We start from the raw sequence: 22,240 nt of genomic DNA, 5'->3' as shown, positions 1-22,240 counted from the left end.
TTGTGGTGAAACAGAAGGTGGATGGCACTGTTGATAGGTATAAGGCACGACTCGTGGCCAAGGGGTTCACTTAGACATACAGCAATGATTACCAAGAAACTTTTGCACCTGTTGCAAAGTTAAATACTGTTTGTGTGTTATTATCTTGTGCAATCAACCTTGGATGGGATTTGCAGCAGCTAGATGTAAAAAATGCCTTCCTAAATGGAACACTGGATGAGGAGGTGTATATGGACATTCCACCAGGGTTCTCTTATGACAGAAACCAAGGAAAAGTATGTAGACTGAAACGTGCAGTTTATGGGCTGAAGCAGTCACCTCGAGCATGGTTTAGCCAGTTCCACAAGGCCATGATTTCTGTGGGCTATAAGCAGAGTAATGCTGATCACACACTCTTTATAAAGAAGGTTGGTGAAAAACTCACTGTTCTTATAGTTTACGTTGATGATATAGTAGTTACTGGCAATGATGGTGATGAGATCAGACGGTTGAAGACCTTCCTTGGACAAGCATTTGAGATTAAAGATCTACGGAAACTACGATACTTTCTTGGGATTGAAGTAGCTAGATCTTCTAAAGGCATTTTTCTCTCCTAAAGGAAGTATGTCCTAGACTTATTGACTGAGACCAGTTGCTAGGCTGTCATCCTTCAAATACTCCTATGGACCCTACTGTTCAACTCAAGGAGAAAGAGGGTGAGCCTGTTGATAAAGGCCGGTACCAAAGACTTGTAGGGAAGTTGATTTATCTTTCACACACGCGTCCTGACATTACTGTCGCCGTGAGTACTGTGAGCCAGTTTATGCATGATCCCTACTCTTCTCATATGGAGGTTGTTCTTCGTATCTTACACTATTTGAAGTCAGCTCCTGGAAAAGGAATTCTTTTGTCTACGCATGGTCATCTACAGATAGAAGCATACACTGATGCTGATTGGGCTGGTTCTGCAGATCGGAAGTCTATTTCTGGGTATTGCTCCTTAATAGGTGGAAATCTTGTCACATGGCGTAGCAAGAAGCAAAATGTGGTTGCTCGTTCTAGTGCCGAAGCTGAGTTTCGAGCTATGGCACAAGGTATTTGTGAGTTACTATGGCTTAAAGGTTTGCTACAAGATCTTGGTGTTCCTATTCGTCTTCCTATGATGTCTTTCTTTGCGACAATAAGGTCGCCATCAAGATAGCACACAACCCAAGATCAGATGATCGTACCAAGCATGTTGAGGTAGATAGGCATCAAAGAGAAGTTAAAAGCTGGGTTGATTTGTATTCCCTTTGTGACATCTGCGGATCAACTTGCTAATATCTTCACCAAGGGATTGTCTGGAAAATTGTTCCATCCCAATCTAGTCAAGTTGGGCATGATCGACATCTCTGCTCCAACTTTAGGGGGAGTGTTGGAATAGGCTGCTTACAGGATTGGGGTAAGCAGTCCTAGTTTGATTAGGATTAGTGCTACTAGTCCTAGCTGATTAGGATTAGTCCTAGTCATGTTAGGAGTAGTGCTAGTCAGATTAGATTCTTTTATTTTATTTTATTTTTATTGTTTTACACTCAGCCGAGTCCTATTCTGGCATTCCTAGTTGTATTAGAAATTCCTAGTAGGACTAGGACTGAGGTGTTATTATTCCTATTTGTACTTTGATCAGATGTACTTCAAGTTAATATAAATAAAGGGGCTTGGGTGATCGATTCTAATCACTCAAGCATTCATTCCAAGGCTGTTAACACTAATGTTGCCCGTTTTATTGGTGAAGCTAAGTATCGAGCTATGGCTCACACTACAGCTGAAATGATGTGGCTCCGATCCTTTGTTCAAGAACTTGGTTATTCTACTGACAAGCCAAAGGAAATGTTTTGTGATAACCAAGCGGCCATTTCCATTGCTAATAATATTGTTTTTCATGAGAAGACGAAACAAATCGAAGTACATTGCCACTTTGTTCAGGATGCCTCGATGAAAAAATTGATCTCCACTCCATTCGTTAATTTTCACAATCAACTTGGGGATTTGTTCACCAAAGCCTTGTTTCGGAATTTTTTTCTACAAAGATGTTCCAAGCTGAGCATGGGTGATGTTTATGCTCCAACTTGAGGGGGATTGTCAAGTGTTTGTCTTTATATTAGGTTCACAGGCCCACAATTTCTTTGTTCAGCTTAGTTAATGATGGCACTATTGGTATTGTACTCTCTTTTTTTCTTGTGTCGGTTATGTATTGCATTACAACAACAACTCAGCCCTCCCAACTAAATGGGGTCGGATACATGGATCCTTGCCCTCTAATTAGCTCCATTCAAGGTCATACTTGATACAGGGCCTAAGCGATACATGTCTTTCCTCACCACTTCTCCTAATGTCATTTTAGGTCTGCTCTTGGCTCTTTTAGTTCCTTCAATCTGAATCAAATCACTCCTCCATACTGGAGAATCCAAAGGCCTCCGTTGAACATGGTCATGCCACCTCAACGACTTTCTCGTAGCTTATCATGTATTAGAGCTACTCCCAAATCAGCTCTAATATAATCATTCCTTACTTTATCCTTCCTAGTTTTTCCACTAATCCATTTCAACATCCTCATCTCCGCTACACTGAGTTCATCTATATGATGCTTCTTAACTGCCCAACATTCCGCACCATACATCATAGCCGGTCGTATGATTGTCCTATAAATTTTCCCATAAGTTTTAAAGGAATACTCGGAGATCAGCTTGTCTCCATTGGGCTCATCCCTTGATTGGTTGAAGTGCGTTAGCACAGTAGTTTGATTGCTGGGGCACGCTAGCGCACTCCAGCTTTCTTCGCATGTTGGGGCAAAGCATCCTAATGTGTAACGGCAAATAAATTACATCAGTCAATCAAAGAAAGAAGCAAACTGATTGATGAACACCAATCAGTCCACCAGGGTCCGCCAAAACACCTAACCTAGAGAATTCACTCCCTAGATGTAAGTCCGATCATAAAATACTCCGGACACACCTCTCCACTTCATCCATACTATTTTAATTCTCTACACAAAAAAAGCATCCTCTATATCACCTTTTTATTTATGATTGAGCCCATATACATATAATAATCACTTTGCAGAATGTCCCTCTCATCAATTTTCACCATCTCATTATCCGTCCTAGTGTAACCAAAGTTACATAATATACTCTGTATTCGTTCTACTTATCGTAAAACCTTTTGATTCCAAGGTTGATCTCCAAAACTCCAACTTGGCTTAATCCCTATTTTTGTCTCATCCACCAAAACAATATCATCAGCAAAAAGCATACACCAAGGAAGCTCATCTTAAATATCTCTGGTTAAATCATCCATGATAAGCGCAAACATATAAGGGCTTAAAGCTGATCCTTGATGTAATCTAATTGGCTGGGAATTCACTACCTTGGCCCACTACAATTGTACACTTGTCACCACACCATCTACATATCTTTAATTATGTCTACATATTTCCTTGAAATACTTCTGTTCTCTAGTATTTGCCAAATTTAACTCTCTAGGGACTCTGACATAAGTTTTTTCTAGGTCAATAAAGACCACATGGAGATCTTCTTACGATCTCTAAATCTTTTCATGAGTCTCCTAAGTAAATAGCTTATGCTGTGGATCTTCTTGGCATAAAACCAAATTGGTTCTCTGTAATCGTAGTTTCTTGTTTTAGGCGGGTTTCAATAACCCTCTCCCATAATTTAATAGTATGATTCATTAGTTTTATACCTCTTTAGTTGTTGCAACTCTGAATATCACCTTTATTTTTGTAAATTGGAACCACGATGCTTCTCCTCCATTCATCCAGCATTTTCCTTGTGCTTATAATCTTATTAAACAACTTTGTTAGCCAAGATAAAACACAGATTCCTAAGCTCTTCCACACTTCTATTGAGACCTCATCTAGGCCTTGTGCCTTGCCTACTTTCATCCTCCTTAAAGCATCTTTTGCTTCAAGCACCCTAATTTTTCATATATATATATATATACACGACATGTAGTGTCTTGATGGGTAATGCAATCTTCCGGAACACTTACTCGAAGTGCCTTCATTTAGTAGGTTGCAAAAATAATCTTCTCATCTCTTCTTAATGTCCTTATCCCTTATTAGTACTTCACCATTTTCACTTTTAATACGTCTAACATGGTCGAGATCTCTACTCTTCCTTTCCCTCACTTTACCTATCTTATACATAGTTTCTCTCCTTCCTTTGTGCTTAGATTCTTATATAGATCTTCATATTTATTCGCCCTTGCTTTTCCGACAATCTTGTTAGTTTCATTTCTAGCAAATTTATACCTTTGTAGATCCTCTACATCCACGGTCCTTTACCATGTCTTAAAACTAGCTTTCTTAATCTTAATGGCTGCTTAAACCTCATCATCCCACCACCAAGTTTCTCTAGAGGAATGATGTTTTCCTTTCAATTCGACTAGGATATCTTTAGCAACCTTCTTAACACAAGTAGTCATCTCATTCCACATCGTATTAGTGTCTCCCTCAAAGTCCCACTTTCCTTGTTTGACTACTTCATTAGTAAATGATTTCAAAGTATCTCCTTTTAAGCTCCACCACCTTATCCTAGGGCAAATAAGCTCACCTTTCTTACGATGTGTAGTAAGACACATATCCATGACCACTAATCTATGTTATGTGGTTAAGCTCTCCCCTAGTATAACCTTACAATCCTTACATAACAATCTATCGGACCTTCTAGTTAGGAAGAAATCTATTTGGCTATTATGATGTCCACTTTTGAAGGTAACTAAATGCTCATCCTCTTTTCAACGTAAGTGTTTACAATGGATAAATCATAAGCCACAGCAAAATCTAAAACTGAGATCCCCTCCTCATCCACTCTCCAAAACCACATCCCCCCTGTACACCTTCATAGCCTCTACGATTTGTCCCAACATGTCCATTTAGATCACCCCCTATAATAATCTTTTCTCCTTGACTAAAACCTTGCACTAATCCATCCATGTTTTCCCAAAATTGTATATTACTACTTTCATCCAATCCTACTTGAGGTGCGTAAGCACTAATTATATTGGCAACCTCTTTATCCAACACAAGCTTGATGGATATAATCCTATCTCTAAATCTTTCAGCATCCACCACATCATTCTTTAAATCTTTATCGACTATTATGCCTACTCCACTTCTATTACTTTTACCCCTGTATACCAAATTTTAAAGTTGTCCAACTCCTTAGCTTTTTTACCCTTCCATCTAGTCTTTTGAATACAGGCTATGTTTATCCTTCTTCTCCTTCTAACATCTATCAATTCTAGATTTTTACTTGTTAATTATAAATATAAGATGCTGCCCACAGTTTGGTCATTCTGTTCACCATACAAACCGTGGGCAGGTTTCCCTTCCTTTCTTCTCTTTGTCAATCTCTCTTCTTCTTCTTCTATATACTTGTTATACATCAAATGGATGTAAAGACTATTTTTGAATGGAGACTTGGAAGAAGAAATCTATATTAAGCAACTTGAAGGTTGTATTGTTCTTGGACAAGAGCATAAAGTGTGCAAACTTGTGAAATATGGCCTAAAGCAAGCACCTAAATAGTGGCATGAAAAGTTAGATAATAGTTTTTGTCTAATGGTTTCCTTGTAAATGATGGTGATAAGTGTGCATATAATAAGTTCCATGATAATAAAGGTGTAATAATTGTGTTACGTGTTGATTACATGTTGATAATAGGTACTAGCCTTGAGATAGTGAAACCCACTAAGAACAATCTGTTGAAATAGGCTGCTTATCGGGTAAGCAGTCCTAGTTCCACTAGGATTGGTCCTACCTGTCCTAGCTTACTAGGATTAGTCCTAGTCGAGTTAGGGTGGTTAGTCCCACTTTATTTATGTTTCTTTTTCTTTATTTTTTATTCCTTTTATTGTTTTTCCCCAGCCAAGTCCTAGTTTGGGATTCCTAGTTGTAAAAGTTTGGGATTCCTAGTTGTATTAGGAATTCCTAGTAGGACTAGGACTGAGTTAAGTTTCTATTTTCAGTTTTAATTCTGTTCTTTATATACACAGGGCCTGAATGATCGATTTATTCATTCAAGCATTCTCTACATCTCTCTTTAACGTGGTATCAGAGCTAGTCTCTCAGATCTAGCCTGGTTCCTAGCCCCCCACCCTCCTTCCATTATCACTCGATCTCCATCTTCCCCCCCCCCCCCCAACTCAACTCTCTTCACTTTTTCTGGTTTTTTCTCCACTTAGGGCAGATCTAATGAGGTGATTTGTAGATGCTGCCCTAATTTTTCACCTCAACAATTGATGATTTAAGAAGTTCTTTGATCGATAGCTGCTGCCCACACTTCTGCAAATTTTTTTTGGAGTTCTCCCTTATTGAAGATCAGATTCTCTTACAATTACAGGCTGGTTTTCTTGGGATCCAACACTGCAGGTTTTTCTGGACAGCTGCTGTCTCTGTTTCTCTTCCTACCATTGAGGCATATATCCATATCACTCTCCAGGTTTTTTGAACAAATATTCAAGACCTGCTGCTTCTCGATCTGGTTTATTTCTCCTCTCTGTGTGGGCAGTTTTGTTGCACAGATCTGCATCAACTTTGAAGACAGATTCTGCAATTTTTTTTACGACTTGAAGACCCCTGAATCTCAATCGACTTCTCTTCTAGGGTTTCCTCAAAACCCTACCTATCGATTTTTTATTTAGGACTGGTTCTTGTTGCTACAGAAGGGACTCATCTTTCAGTTTTTTATACTGTTTTGTCTGCAATATGGGGGACTCAGATGTAACCACGGCCAACTCTGGAGTTGATTCTCAGCCGCGGACAGAATTTCTCCCTTATGCTGCAGCTATTAAACTTGAGGGATCAAATTACCTCATCTGGGCCAGATCTATCTCCTTGACTGTGGCTGGTAGGGGACTCACTGGCCATCTTACTGGCACCACCACACAGCCTCATCAAGAAGGTGCTGCCCGTACTAATCGGGCTGCCAATGATGCTATGGTGATGTCCTTTATTACAAATTCTATGACCACGACCTCTCCAATATATCTACTCCTTGACACGCTACCCGATCCGGACTGTTGTCAAGGGAACTTATGGCCGTTCGTAATGATGCTCAGGTGTATGACATCAAGAAGACACTCCAACATACCACTCAGCAGGAGCTGTCTGTCACTAAATACTATGCTGCCCTCAAGTGTTTATGGTAGCAATTGGATCACTATGCTAGGTTTTCACCTACTACTACTACTGACATCACTGCCTATCATTCCTATGTTGATAAGTTTCGGGTCTATGATTTCCTGGCTGGCCTCAATGATGATTATGATCCTATCCGGGTACAAGTCCTTGGTCGGATTCCTTTCCCCACTTCAGAGGAAACTTTTTCTTATGTTCACAGTGAAGAGACAAGAAGGGCTGCCATGATGATTACTCCCAAAGTTGAGAGATCAGCATTACTGACTGCTGCCTCCACTCCTGTTACTTCTTTTGACAGTGTTGGTGCTACCACTACTAAAGAGCCTGTGAAATGTAGCATTGTCACAAACCACATCACACGAAGGCTCAGTGTTGCATGGCAAGCCTGCTGATTTTGAGGCCAAACGAGGACGTGCTAAGTTTAAAAGCAAAGCCAATCACACTGAAAGTGTAGCCCCAACTCCTACTGCTGACATCGGTTTCTCCCAGGAAACTCCAGGCTCTCCGTCGTATGTTGAACACATCCACTGCTTCTACTACGTCTGCTGCCAATTCAGGTTCCTTCTTTGCCCGTAGAGGTATTGCTTTTGCTGGTCATTGTGCATCGGTAGTATCCACTCCATTGATCATAGACTCCGGTGCTACTGATCACATGACAGGTTCTTCTAGCCTTTTTTATACATATTCTCCTGCTTCTGGCAAGGATAAAGTCAAAATTGCTAATGGGTCCCTCTCCTCCATCTCAGGGAAAGGATCCATTGGTTATTCTCCTTCCCTTACCCTGTCATCTGTGTTGCATATTCCCAAATTTACAACTAACCTTCTTTCCATTAGCAATATCACTAAATCCCTAGATTGTAAAGTGACCTTTTTTCCAACTCACTGTGTTTTTCAGGAGCTGGACTCGGGGAAGACGATTGGATCAGGTAAAGTGCATGGCGGATTGTACCTGCTTGACGGAGATCCTACACCTACTCAGTTTTTACCTTCGGCATCTTTCTCCTCTGAAATACATAAATGGCACTCTAGACTAGGCCATCCCCCCTTAGGAACTTTATCAAATTTATTTCCAGCATTAGTTAAGGATTGTAATAAGGAAGATTTTTTTTGTGAACCTTGTGTCTTGGCTAAACAGACACGTTCAACTTATCCTACTTCTAATAAGAGATCATCTTCCTTATTTCATACTGTTCATACTGATGTATGGGGGCCTAGTAGGAAAGCTTCCCTGACTGGCCATCGGTGGTATGTCACTTTCATTGACTGCTATTCTAGGTTCACTTGGGTATACCTTATGCACACAAAAAATGAAGTTTTTTCTTGCTTTCAGCACTTTCATCAATTAATTAAGACCCAATTTACTGCCACTCTTAAAATTTTGAGGAGTGACAATGGGAAAGAGTACGGAAGGTCAATTCCAAAAATACCTTACTGCCCATGGAATCCTCTATCAGACCAACTGTGTCGACACTCCAGCCCAAAATGGTGTGGCTGAGAGGAAAAATCGCTACCTCTTAGAGGTGGCTAGAGCTCTTATGTTTGCTCGCAATGTCCCTTCCTTTTATTGGGGAGATGCAGTTCTTACTGCAGCCTATTTAATTAATAGGCTGCCTTGTCGGGTTTTTCTTTCTAAGGCCCCTATTGAGCTATTACTTGGCTCTTCTTCCTTCGTAGTCCCACCTAAGGTGTTTGGCTGCGTTTGTTATGCCAGGGATACAAGGTCCCCTGGTAAACTTGACCCACGTAGTCTCCGCTGTATTTTCTTGGGTTACTCTGCTACCCAGAAGGGGTACAGGTGTTATTACCCTCCTTCCCGCCGGACTTTTGTTAGCATGGATGTTGTTTTTCATGAACATGTCTCATATTATGTGTCCCCACCTCTTCAAGGGGAGAGTGTTAGTGAAGATGTGCTGACTATTGACTCTCTACCTCCACTTCAGTTTGTTTACCACGAGTCTGAACCAGTTCGGCCTGTCCCCAGTACTTCCCCTGACTCAGGGGGAGAGGTTCCTATACAGGAGGAGACTATCTCTATTCAAGAGGAGCAACTTACTCCCGTCCAGACTCCTATCCAGAGGACTATTAGTGAATTTCAGAGGAGGATTGATGACCGTACTGTGATGACCTATGGAAGGAAACATAAGCAGGTTCAATCAACTGTTGCTCAAGTACCCATCCAATTGCCGAACCCGGATCCAGAACCTGCCTCTCCACCTGGTAATATTCCTTCTCCCGAATTACCTATTGCTCTTCGCAAAGGTGTCAGGACTTGCACTCAGCATCCCATATCTCATGTTGTTTCTTATAACTCACTTTCCCCATCCTTTCATGCTTTTGTTTCCTCTCTTTCTTCTGTTCGTATTCCTAACCATTGGCAGGAAGCTCTATCAAACGGAAAGTGGAAGGCAGCTATGATGGAAGAAATGGAGGCCTTGAAGAAAAATAACACATAGGAGCTTGTGGTTCTTCCACCTGGGAAGAAAACCGTTGGATGCAAAGTGGTGTTTGTGGTAAAACAGAAGGTTGATGGCACTGTGTATAGGGATAAGGCACGGCTCGTGGCCAAGGGGTTTACTCAGACATACGGCATTGATTACCAGGAAACTTTTGCACCTGTTGCAAAGTTGAATATTGTTCGTGTGATATTATCTTGTGCAGTCAACCTTGGATGGGATTTGCAGCAACTAGATGTAAAAAATGCCTTCCTAAATGGAGCATTGGATGAGGAGGTGTATATGGACGTCCCACCAGGGTTCTCTTGTGACAGAAACCAAGGAAAAGTGTGTAAACTGAAGCGTGCACTTTATGGGCTGAAGCAGTCACCTCGAGCATGGTTTGGCCGGTTCCACAAAGCTATGATTTCTGTGGGCTATAAGCAGAGTAATGCTGATCACACACTCTTTATAAAGAGGACTGGTGAAAAACTCGCTGTTCTTATAGTCTACGTCGATGATATAGTAGTTACTGGTAATGATGGTGATGAGATCAAACGACTGAAGACCTTCCTTGGACAAGAATTTGAGATTAAAGATCTAGGGAAATTACGACACTTTCTTGGGATTGAAGTGGCCAGATCTTCTAAAGGCATTTTTCTCTCCCAAAGGAAGTATGTCCTAGACTTATTAGTTGAAACCGGGTTGCTAGGCTGCCATCCTTCAGATACTCTTATAGACCCTACTGTTTGACTCAAGGAGAAAGAAGGGGAGCCTGTTGATAAAGGCCGGTACCAAAGACTTGTAGGGAAGTTGATTTATCTCTCACACACTCGTCCTAACATTGCTGTCACCGTGAGTACTGTAAGCCAGTTTATGCATGATCCCTATTCTTCTCATATGGAGGTTGTTCTTCGTATCTTACACTATTTGAAGTCAGCTCCTGGAAAAGGAATTCTTTTGTCTACGCATGGTCATCTACGGATAGAAGCATACACTGATTCTGATTGGGCTAGTTCTGCAGATCGCAAGTCTATTTCTGGGTATTGCTCCTTTGTAGGTGGAAATCTTGTCACGTGGCATAGCAAGAAGCAAAATGTTGTTGCCCGTTCTAGTGCCGAAGCTGAGTTTCGAGCTATGGCACAGGGTATTTGTGAGTTACTCTGGCTTAAGGGTTGTTACAAGATCTTGGTATTCCTATGATGTTGTACTGCGACAACAAGGCTGCAATCAGTATAGCACACATTCCTGTACAGCATGATCGTACCAAGCATGTTGAGGTGGATAGGCATTTCATCAAAGAGAAGTTAGAAGATGGGCTGATTTTTATTCCTTTTGTGACATCTGCGGATCAATTTGCTGATATCTTCACCAAGGGATTGTCTGGAAAATTGTTTCATCCCACTTTAGTCAAGTTGGGCATGATCAACATCTTTGCTCCAACTTGAGGGGGAGTGTTTAAATAGGCTGCTTACTGCTTACCCGATTGGGGTAAGCAGTCCTAGTTCCACTAGGATTGGTCCTACCTGTCCTAGCTTACTAGGATTAGTCCTAGTCGAGTTAGGGTGGTTAGTCCCACTTTATTTATGTTTCTTTTTCTTTATTTTTTATTCCTTTTATTGTTTTTCCCCAGCCGAGTCCTAGTTTGGGATTCCTAGTTGTATTAGGAATTCCTAGTAGGACTAGGACTGAGTTAAGTTTCTATATTCAGTTGTAATTCTGTTCTTTATATAAACAGGGCCTGAATGATCGATTTATTCATTCAAGCATTCTCTACATCTCTCTTTTAACGTTATGTCGAAAATTTTGATACAAAAAGACATGGGAGAAGCTAATGTGATTCTAGGAATCAAAATCATCAGAAACCAAAATGAGATCATATTATCTCAGACTCACTATATAGAAAAAATGCTTAAAAAGTATGATTATTTTGATTACCCATCGGAAAAGACACCTTTAGTTATTGGAAGCCACTTGTAAAGACATGTGGGTGAACCAATCTCCTAAAAGGGGTATTCACAAATCATTGGTTCAGTTTCATATTTATGAACTGCACTAGGCTGGACATTGCTTTGGCTGTCGGAAAATTAAGCCAACATACTCATAATCCAAGTACGGAATATTGGCATGCAATAATTAGACTCTTGAGATATTTGAAGGGTACTATGAACTATAGTTTGCATTATAATAGTAACCTTGTAATGCTTGAAAGATATTGCAATGCCAATTGGATTTTTGATACTTTACCCAAGGATTTAAGTCTCGAACCGTATCGTATCGTCTCGGCCGATACGTCTCGGTATCGGTCGTGGTCAATACGATACAGGCCGAGACGTATCTTTTTTTTTTTTAAATGCAAATGTCTCGACTGTATCGAGACGTATCGACCGAGACGTACCGATATGATACGATACGATCGATACGTATCGATACAGCCGAGAGTTTTTAAAAATGTTATTTTATTATATTTAAAAAAACGATACGTATCGAGTCGTCTTGATATGTATCGATATGTATTGACCGATACATATCGAGACGACTCGATACATCTCGATACGTATCGTTACTTAAAACCCACATGTCCATTTCATATTTGAAAACCAGAAAGTCGAACTTTGAGCAGGCTGGCGGAAAAACCCTCTTTCCAGCTTTGAGAAACCCTTCAAAAAACACATTTAAACTTGGTTTTTGGGTAAGATTTGTTGAGGGCTTTCAATCCTTTGCCAAAAACGACCCTAAAACTGGTGAAATCACATCATTTGGTGCATCTAACAGCCCACATTTGAAATCAAAAGCTGTTCTTGAAGGGAAAGGTAAGTTTTTTGAAAAAAACTTGATTCTTTTGCTTAAATCTTTGATTTTTGGTATGAATCAAAGGGAATATGTTAAACTAACATAGAAATTGCATTCTTTGTATGCATTTACAAAGATTTGACTTCAAATCCATGTTTCTTTGGCATTTTTTACCCAAAACCGAAAATTCCTTCTTTAAAATGATTTTTTTTTTTTTTTTCTTAAATTTAAAACAAATGCTAATATATATAGTATATGTAGTACATTATGTATAGATCTATGACATCTCAACAAGAATACAAGATTATACATTTACCCTCAAATCTTTATTTTTTTTTTATTTTTTGGGTATTTTCTGAATTTATAAAATACTTAAACAAAATGTCAAAAATCATGATTTTTCCATCTATACTCTTTCATTATAGTTTGATAAAATGTATAATTGGCTGAAATAGAAGAGAAGAGTTAGATTCATATATGTAGTACATTGTCATTTTTTTTTCATTATTTGAAAAATTAAATAATGTGTAACTAATTGTAGAAAATATAAAAATGTATAAATATTGTTTAGGGCAACTTTGCTAGGTAAAAAATACATGAAAATGATGCAATTTCTATGTTAGTTTAATCTTTTATAATAATTTCAAAGTACCGCACTTGTCTGGTTATTGATTATTCACAATTCTTAGTATATATGCATGATATATGACACAAATTGCTTGTTTATATTGTTTTTTGTGTCCAAAAATGTATTTTCATGTGTATTTTGATTATTTTCATGCATTTCTGCACCGATCGATACGTATCTTCGATACGATACGATACATATCTCCGATACGATACAATACGATACGATACGTCTCTTAAAATCGCCTGACCGATACGATACCCGATACCGGTACTTAAATCCTTGACTTTACCAAAAAAAAAAATTGGATTTTTTATACAAGGGAATCATTGACTACTATTAGATATGTGTTTACACTAGGTGGTGGAGCGATTTCTTGAAAATTGGTTAAATAAACTTGTGGTACAAGTTCCACCATAGAGGCAAAATTTGTAGATTTAGAGAAAACCGGTACCAAATCTGAATGGCAAAGGAATTTAATGGTGGATATTCCCTCATGGCATAAGCCGATGCCTCTTATATCATTTCATTGTGATAGTCAAGCTACTATTGTTAAGGCAAAGAGCAAGATATACAATGGAAAGAGAAGGCCAATACACCTTAGACATAACCTTGTGAGGCAATATATAAGTGAAGGAATGACAGCTATCGACTTTTTAAGTTCGGAAACAAAACGAGTGAATATCTTCAGAAATCCTCAAACCACTAAGGTTATTTATGAAGCATCTAATGACCTTAAGGCCTGTGACATAAGTCGTGCGATGGACACCCAAACTATGTAATAGGAGATCCCTGGAATTATGTTCAAAGAATAAAAATGAAGTCACCAAATGACTTAACCAGTACTAGTGTACTACTATATTTTGGCTCATTCTGGTTAGATGGGAAAATAGTACTCACCACAATGAAAGGAGAATGAGTTATAAACTCTAAATCAGCTATAGCTTACAAATGTGGGGGTGTGCCAACTGTCATGTACACTATAAGCTGACCTAAGTGGATGTAGGAAGTGAGGTCGCTTCCGATAAGAGTTTTAAGGGCGAACTCTTTAAACATTCATGATTTTAAGATGGGGACAAGGTTAGAATGTCCAAATTATCGAAAGGGACACTAGTAGGGTTGGATGGTAAGTTAGTCGGCTACAACAATGAGGAAAGGTTCTAGAAATCTAACTTCACTTGTACTCTGTAGCGTAGTTTATCAAACCTGGTATAGAATCAAGTCCAAAAGACATCTACAATAAGGTGTCCTATCATTCAAATATGTTCAATTACTCCATTTTGTTTAGTTGGCACTTTGGAACTTGTAAGGGGATTGTTGTATTTATTACAAATGAAGTTTCAAAATACCTCTATGCCATTTTCAAAAGGTTTTTTGCTTGTGTGTCTCCCACGAGGTTTGAACTTATTACCTCCCCGATGCTGCTTTTTGTATAGCAAAGGAGTGGGAATTCTTTGGAAAAAAGGCTCCCTATGCTTTCTTGTCTCTGCAGAGTTCGGGGTTTATTTCGCACGCACGCGAGCGCTCCTAGCCGAGCCAAGTCAGGTTGGGTCGTAGAGAGGCGAGGCAAGGCCTTGGTGTATGTGAAGTTTCTTTTTGCTCCTAATCGAACTTAAATCTGGATTTCCTTTAGCTAAAGTCAGATAGGGATTTTCCGACATCGGTTGCGGTTTACCGATGTTGATGGCTTGTCGTTAGACATCGGCCAGAGAGTGCTCAAAGTCAAGGTTTGTCAGGAATCTTACCAACATACACTACTCTCTATCCGACGTTGAACGTGGTTTTTCTAGCGTTGTCTGACACCCTTCGGTGCGTCACTGGCGTCGACGATTCTTCGTTGCGTGTCATCCATAATGCTTTGGACGCTAGTAACAGCTAGTTTTCTATGTCTTCTCTCTTCGAGAGACGCATCATTTGGGATCCTTTGCACAGGTGTGCCCAAGAGGCAGCTCTCCTCTATAAATAGAGGACGTCTTGGGCACTCTAGATAAGAATTCTAAGTGTTCTAAACTTTCTCTTTCTCACCTACTCTCTCAAACTCCTACTCTGTTTTGCCTCTAGTTTTTTACTGTTTTGAGAAAGTGTTCTTATTCTCTTGTCCTTGATGATTGAGCATAACCCGAGTATGTCCTGACGTGGCCCTGTAAGTGAGTGCAATAACTACTAGAAAGGCCTGTTGGGGCTGTTTCATCTTGGAGGCTTATTCGCATTACCCGGATTGCACCATAGGGGGCAACTACAATCTACAGTTATGCAGTTAAGAGTGTCTAATCGGGCCAATTAGGCCTTAGAAATTATTTTGACCTATGGTTCGATTCTTTGGGCCTTAGGTCTTTTATTTTTTGGTTTATCAATGTAATGGGCATCTTTTATAAGCCCAAAAGTTAGGCTTTATTAGGTGGGTACACGGGAGTAAGTATATAGAAAAGATTGTGTTGGTCCCTGATGCAGTCCAAGACCCAGATTGAGCCATTGAGGCATTCAATTGCGTTCTAAGGCAGGCCAATACTTGTCCAACATTATGGGGTTAGGCCCATATTCAAGCCATTGATCCAGCATGTACCTAGCCCATATCCATGGTTTATTGGTTTATTCATGCCCATATCGAGCAAATCGAATTCTGTCATATCGACCAGCAGTTTAGTTGGGAAAGTTATTAGCCATTGACCAGCTCTTTTAGGAGATTATTTTCCAGATTTTCTTTTGACTTGCTGATTAACTCCAGATTACGTAGGTCTAGAGCCAGCTGTAAGAAGACCAAGTTTGAAGACTAGTTTCCCGTTGCATGGACTCTTGCTTTCCAAGGAAATATTGAGCAGCTTATGGAAGGGATTATTTCCAGACTTCTAGAAGATCCCAATGGCCAATATGTTGAGGAGGATATGGACGAGAATTGACAGCTTCATTAGTCCGAGATTTTTGGGAATTTTTAAGCTATTGCTTGGAGGACTTGTTAGGATTAGTTTTAGATAGATATTTGTTTCTATTAAGGTCTAAATGTCTAATTTCCATTATTTGATGTAATTAGATTTAGAGACAATTTAGGAATTAGTTTCCAATTAATATTTGGAGTTTTATTTGTATCCAGAAATTGCTTAGGATATAATCGATTGGTTTATAAATAAGAGGTTAGGCTCAAACAAGCCATGTCAAGTTTGAGAATTATGAGATTGGTTCAGTTTGAAACCATTGTAAGGGCTGTGAGATTCAGTTGAGAGGTAAGATACCTATGCTATGAGAGGGTGAGAACCACAAGGGAGAAAGTAAGAGGCTCAATCTGAATTATCCTATCCTTCTCTATCTTCTCTACTTTCTGTTTTATTTTTCAATCGATCTCTGCATGGAAATCTGTTGGTGATCTGAAGATTATTCAAAGGAGTAAATCTGCTGCTGAACAAGGTGATCGATCTTCTATTCTGTCCAGCAATTGAATATCAAATTGGGGATCAATTATACACCTAAGGAAGGCTACTTGATTGGAAAATCTGAGCCATCGAAGAACCTTAAAGTCTATTCTGGAATTATGATTGATTGCTGTGATTTGTTACTTGAATCTAAGATTTATTGATCGTGCTTACGATCCTGCCTAGGGTTAGGTCATTCATGATCCAACTCTACATTATTTGGTATTAGAGCCTACCATGGCCAGCAATGACTTAAGTCCCGAGGATCGTGATTATATTTTTAGGACGTTGATGCAACTGAATCAACGAATGGCACAAATGGATGAACGATTGGCTGGAATGCAGCGACGTTTTGGTGTGCTGGAATCATTAATAGCACCTCTACGGGAAATGACAAGACCTCCTATCACAGCAAAAGAACCAGAAGTCAAGATCATTGTTTCAACAATCCCCGCACCATGTGACACCAAGGAAGATCAAGTTCCTACCATTTAAACTAACATTGAAGAGGTGGTTGAAGCACCAATTGAGCTGATTGAGAATCACCAAGACGAAGACTATGTGGAAACGGTGGTCCAATACAAATCTGATATCAAAGTTGATCATGTGGAATTCGTTATGCCACCAGAATTTTTCAAAGAACGAAAACCTCAACTACAAGATTTCATTCCTCACGCCAAGGAACTGCCGGGATTCTACTTCGATTTGAAGATGGGCGTGCACAACAAAAAAATTTATTCCCAGCCTTATCAAAACTTGAGTCGAGTTTTTTCTGAGTGGAGGGAGGAATTGATGCAGTCCAAGACCTCAGATTGGGCTTTCGAGTGGGTTCCAAGGCAGGCCAATACTTGGCCAACATTATGGGGTTGTTTTTAGGACCAAATTCATTCCATCGTTCCATCATCTACCTGGCCATATCCAGAGTTTATTCAGGCACATATCGAGCCAATTGAATTCTGCCCCATATCAACCAGCAGTTTAGTTGAGAAAGTTATTAGCCATCAACCAGCTCTTTTAGGATATTATTTTCCATATTTTCTTTTGAATTGCTAATTTGTAGGAAGATTGACTCCAGATTTCGTGGTCTAGTGCCAGCTGTATGAAGACCAAGTTTGAAGACTAGTTTGCCGCTGCATGTACTCTTGTTTTCCAAGGAGATATTGAGCAGCGTATGGGAGGGATTATTTTCAGACTTCTAGAAGATCCCAATGTCCAATACTTGGAGAAGGATATGGACGAGAATTGATGGCTTCATTAGTCCTAGATTTTAGGCAGTTTTTAAGCTATTGTGTGGAGCACTTTTTAGGATTAGTTTTAGATAGATATTTGTTTCTATTTAGGTCTAATTTCAGTTATTTGATGTAATTAGAGTTAGACACAATTTAGGAATTAGTTTCCAATTAATATTTGGAGTTTTATTTGTTTCTAGAAATTGCTTAGGATGTAATCAATTGGTTAATAAATAAGAGGAAAGGCTCAAACAAGCCATGTCGGGTTTGAGAATTATGAGATTGGTTCAGTTTGAAACCATTGTAATGGCTGTGAGATTCAGTTGATGGTGAGATGCCTATGCTATGAGAGGGTGAGAGACCCAAGAGAGAGAGTGAGAGGCTCAATCCGATTTATTCTATCCTTTTCTATCTTCTCTATTTTCTGTTTTATTTTTCATTCGATCTCTACATGGAAATCTGTTGGTGATCTGAAGTTTATTCAAAGGAGTAAATCTGTTGCTGAACAAGGTGATCGATCTCCTATGCTGTCCAGCAATTGAATATCAAATTTTTGGGATCAATTCCACACCTAAGGAAGGCTACTTGATTGGAAGATCTGAACCATCGAAGCACCTTAAAGTCTATTCTGGAATTCTGAGATTTTAACATATTTTCTGCCATATCAGATTTGGTTATGATTGGTTGCTTTGATTTGTTACTTGAACGTGAGATTTATTGATCGTATTTAAGATCCTGCCTGGGGTTAGGTTATTCGTGATCCAATTTTACATTAGTATCATGTGCTGTCAAGTAAGTTAATTTAGTCTAGTAAGAGTTCTTATTAGTTAAGAATTTTGTGTCTTAATGTTTAGGTCAGTTTCCTTTTTGTTAGCATCCTTTTTTTGATTTGTTTCTTTTCTAATTTTAGTTTTCTACAAGATTTAGATTAGATTGGGTCCATTTTGAGTACTAATTTGGATTGTTTCTTGTTTTTTTTTTGGGTGAATAAGAAATTCATTACCAAAGAGAGAAAAAATTACAGGGCCTCCGAAGAGGAGCAACAAAACAAAAAATAGAGGCTAAGGCCTCAGCTATGAGAAACAAGAGATACAGAGGAGAGACCCCAGGAGACAACAATGAGTCTGTTCCTTGGGGTGTCAGGGGAAGAGGAGGGAGGAGCAAACGATAATTTCGCCTTAATTTCAAACGAAATGGAATCCCAAATTTGCTGATAAGACCTAGATTTGGAGGTCCATTGCCTGCTATTACACTCCATCCAAATATGGTTGAGAGTTACACAAAAAGCTAGCTTTCCAACTGTATCACAAATAGGGGAGGCGGCGAAGGTCATATCAATCCAAATCCATTCCCGAGAGAAAGGGAGAATTCTTCGAGGAGCTGGCCAGCACTTGAAAAGGATGCCTTTCCAAATAGCTGCTGCAGTAGGGCATTCAAAGAAGAGATGGCCAGTGTCTTCCACATTGTTCCAGCAGAGATAGCAAGATGGGGTCACAGCATATTGGCGATGACGAAGGAATGCCTGAGTTGGAAGGCAATTAGTGAAGATCCTCCAAGCCGTGAAGCAGTGCCTAGGAATGTGATGCTTGAACCAAAGAAGTTTTCTCCAAGGGACCAAAGGACCTTTGAAACGGACAAGCTCCCAAGCAGATTTTGATGAGAAGGTGCTTGAATTGCCAACTTTCCAAGTAACACAGTCGCCTCTTCTCAAAAGACTTCTTGGGAAAGAAGAAAGATCATTCCAAATGAGGTTAAGCTCCGGAGAGGAGGTAACAAGAGGGGTCCACCATTCGGATCTAATATGTCCGCCACCAAGGAGAGTCTGTGGAGGCCCAAAGCATAAATGGTTCGGGGGGTAACCGAGTAGAGGAGAATCCCCTTTGGGTGCCAGTGGTCCAACCAAAGGAAGAGAGGCCATTCCCAAATAATAGAATCAATGGCATGAAGCACCAGGTGATGGGATGCTAGGATCTTGCGCCAAACCCAAGAAGAATCGGCTGATGCTGAAGCCGTCCAGATGGAATCCTGACGAAGAAGGCCCGAGTAGATCCAATCCACCCAGATGCTTTTCTTTTTAGAAACAATCTTCCAGATGAGCTTAATGATACCAGCCGAGTTCACTTCCCTGATTCTTCTAATGCCCAAGCCGCCTTCCTTCGTAGGTAGACACACAGCTGCCCAGCTAAGAGGATGTAGAAATCTTGAAGAATTACCCTTCCAAAGAAAGGAAGCCAATAGGGATTCCAAAGATTTGATAGTAGCTTGAGGCAAACCATAAATCCCAGACCAATAGATATAAGAGGATTTTAAAATTGATCTGATAAGCACCAACCTGCCAGCATAAGAAAGAAGCTTTCCTTTCCATAACTGGAGCCGCTTCTTAATGAGATCAAGCATCGGGGTACAGTGATGGGCAGAGAGCCTAGCAGGAATCAAAGGGAGCCCTAAGTACTTGACAGGAAAGGATCCCTCTTGGAAACCAGATGTGTCAAGGAAAGCAATTTTGTCTAGCTTCGAAACACCAGCAAAGAATATAAGAGACTTTGCAGGATTGATGCGAAGGCCGGAGAGCTCATGGAAGTGCTGAAGACAGTACATAGTAGCCTCGAGAGAGGAAATGGAAGCCTTAGAGAAAATCATCAGATCATCAGTAAAAGCCAAGTGAGTTAGCTTGAGGGCTTTACACTTTGGCAAGGGGGCAATGAGCTGCTGATCAGTGCAAATTTGAATTTTCCTTAAGAGGACTTCCAAGGCCAAAGTGAACAAGTAGGGGGAAAGGGGGCACCCTTGCCGAATTCCCACAGTAGCTCCAAAGTAACCTGCCGGGTTGCCATTAACTAGCACTAAAAACTTTAGGGAAGAGATGCAGGCCTGAATCCAGTTGACAAAAATCAAGGGGAAACCCATCTTGATCATCACTTGGCCAATAAAATCCCACCTTATAGAATCAAAAGCCTTGTTGATGTCAATCTTGAGGAGGACAGCAGGAGAATGATTTTTCCTCTCAAACCCACTAACTACGTCATTACAGAGAATAATGATGTCAGCAATATTTCTTCCAGGAATGAAGGCCGATTGGTTATCACTAACAAGCTGATCCACAACACTTTTAAGCCTTCGAGCCAGGATCTTGGCAATGAACTTGTACAACAGATTACAAAGAGGAATGGGTTTGAAGTCATTCATGGCAGAAGCACCCTCCTTTTTGGGAATGAGGCAAAGAAAAGTGTGATTGATACCTTTGACTTGATTGGGATTGTAGAAGAAGCTTACAATGGCAGCAACAAGATCTAGCTTGATGATGTCCCAAGCAGCTAAAAAGAAGCCCATACTAAATCCATCCGGACCAGGAGCACCAGACACCTTGAGAGAATGGATGGCAGCCACGATCTCATCTTCTTTAGGAATAGAGCTCAAAGAATCATAAAACACCGAGGGGATGAACTTGTTAAGTAAGCCATTCGGGAGAGGAGAGGAGACCACCTGAGAGCAGCTGAAGATGCCTTTGAAGTGCTGAACAGCCAAGTCTTTACTATCCTTTACTGTTGAGGCAATAGAGCCATCCTGGGCTGTGAGCTGAACAATGGAGTTGGCATTGACTCGGGCTTTCAATGAGCGGTGGAAGTAAGCTGAATTGGAGTCCCCCAGGTCTAACCACTTGATTCTAGATTTTTGCTTCAAGAAACTTTCCTCAAGGGCAAGCAAAGAGGTGAGCTCAAGAGAGGTCACTTTCTCGTCTTCAGCTAAAGCACTGTTCAAATTGTCCAACTGCAGCCGGACTTGAATAGATCCAAGCCTATCCTTATAATCCAAAACCTGGTGGGAAATGTTGCCAAAGGTTATGTTGTTCCAATCTTTGAGGGCAATCTTGACATTACGGAGCTTTTTGGAGAAAGCAATGAGAGGGGTAGAGAAAGCAAAGACAGGTTTGTCCCAAGCTTCTTGCACTGTGGGAAGAAAAGAGGGATGGGAGGACCACATGTCAAAATATTTGAAGGGTTTAGGGCCAAAGGAAGTGAGGAGCTGAATAACAAGGTGGATGGGGGAGTGGTCAGAAATGTCCGGGTTGGCAAAGGAAGCATGAGAAGAAGGAAGAGCTGAAAGCCATTCTTCATTGACCAAAACCCTATCAAGCTTACAAGAGATGCGGTGAATTCCAGCCCTTTTGTTGCTCCAAGTTAGGGGGAGACCAGACCATCTAAGGTCATTCACACCAATATCCTCAATACACTCACTGAAGGAGTTTAAAGCTTCCAAATCCAAGAGGTCTCCTCCTTGCTTTTCAAAGCTGTATCTAATGACATTAAAATCACCACCCAAGCCCCAAGGGTTGGACCCAATTTGACTAGCAATGGAATGGAGATCAGCCCAGAGGGGGGACCTAAGAGAAGGGGTGTCGAGAGCATAGACTACAGTGAAAACAGAAAAAGGATGCCCCAGACAGTCTGAAAAAGAAAGGTGAATGAATTGGGAAGATGAGGACAAGAGAGAGATGGAAAATTTGGAAGGATCCCAAAGAATCCAAATTCGGCCATTAGGATGATGGGTACAATTGGAGAGAAAGGACCAGCCAGGGG

At 40.3% G+C, this 22,240-nt stretch overlaps 2 long non-coding RNA genes across 2 annotated transcripts; both read right to left on the bottom strand.

The window, feature by feature from the left end:
* Window positions 1-2,047: 2,047 nt before the first annotated feature.
* LOC122669885 lies at window positions 2,048-18,449 on the bottom strand. The gene is made up of 3 exons (XR_006334093.1): window positions 18,268-18,449; window positions 7,443-7,448; window positions 2,048-2,058 (listed from the first exon to the last, which is right to left on the bottom strand). It is a non-coding gene; the product is annotated as an uncharacterized LOC122669885 (long non-coding RNA).
* Window positions 10,351-16,812, bottom strand: LOC122669883. Its single transcript, XR_006334092.1, has 4 exons — window positions 16,649-16,812; window positions 11,121-11,135; window positions 10,608-10,627; window positions 10,351-10,362 (listed from the first exon to the last, which is right to left on the bottom strand). It is a non-coding gene; the product is annotated as an uncharacterized LOC122669883 (long non-coding RNA).
* Window positions 18,450-22,240: the final 3,791 nt, after the last annotated feature.

The sequence above is a fragment of the Telopea speciosissima genome, chromosome 7, assembly GCF_018873765.1.
Source record: "Telopea speciosissima isolate NSW1024214 ecotype Mountain lineage chromosome 7, Tspe_v1, whole genome shotgun sequence".
Taxonomy (NCBI): Eukaryota; Viridiplantae; Streptophyta; class Magnoliopsida; order Proteales; family Proteaceae; genus Telopea; species Telopea speciosissima.
Note: the sequence above shows the minus strand (reverse complement) of the source record. Positions and strands in the feature narration are given on the sequence as shown.